The sequence below is a fragment of the Neocloeon triangulifer genome, unplaced genomic scaffold, assembly GCF_031216515.1.
Source record: "Neocloeon triangulifer isolate White Clay Creek 2 clone unplaced genomic scaffold, ASM3121651v1 ptg000003l, whole genome shotgun sequence".
Taxonomy (NCBI): domain Eukaryota; kingdom Metazoa; phylum Arthropoda; class Insecta; order Ephemeroptera; family Baetidae; genus Neocloeon; species Neocloeon triangulifer.
The window spans coordinates 10440786-10441705 of NW_026775546.1; positions in this window are offsets into that span (position 1 = coordinate 10440786).

A 920-nucleotide genomic window follows, 5' to 3' on the forward strand; every position below is an offset into this window, starting at 1 on the left:
TTGTCGACTGCAACAAGAATGAATCTGCTCCTCATCTTCCTGCCTCAAGTGCTGGCGCCAGAGGCGCACGCGCATCGAATCTCGCACACAAAGAGCGTCCGAACTTGCTTTTTTTTGTAGAGAGGGATAAAGAAGGGAAAAGGGACAAATGCTAGCTAGCCCCTGGCGACCCCTAAGTGGACAATCAGCTCTGCAGTGAAATCTTGGCGCCATTAGTGGCCCGCCAGGGCGGGTGGGGCTGCAGAATGGGGAAAAAATCGGATTTTAATCTTGCAAGAAGATTCTTCTAGAAATAAGAATTTTTATAACTCATTTACAAGATATTATGCCTTGTTGTTTATGTAACGGTCACTTCACAAAATTTAAAAGAATGTGGAAATAAATTGTTTCGGATTTAAACTTACATTTTTTAATTGTAAAATCAGGTTTTATCGTGAAGAAATACCAGGAATTAATTAATAAACAACTCTTGCGTGATGTAAATTAGTTCGTCCAGCTACTACTCTTTGAGGAAAATCAGGATTGTTGATAGAGAGCTTCGCATTCAATACAAATTACACAAACTTCTTGTGTACCTTTTGCAGCAATACGGGCTTAAATCAAATATTCACACAGCACTAACAAATGTATTTGAGAGGAGACATCTCTCCCGATTTTCAACGAAATTCAACTTCTAATACCCAAAAGGTACCCCCAAAACAGCCAAAATAGGGCTTGCCAATTTATCCTGATTGAATATTTGACATTTTACTCCATGAACTTTGAAAGTAAACAAAATCTCTGCATGTAGGACTTGTTTTTCTAAATTTTGAAATCTGTTTTAATTGGAACTCCCATCCCCTGTAGTGATGTATCGGGCAACTTTGATAGCAGTTAAGGAACACCCAAGGGTTGAGAAAGTTAAATACCAACTTTCATCA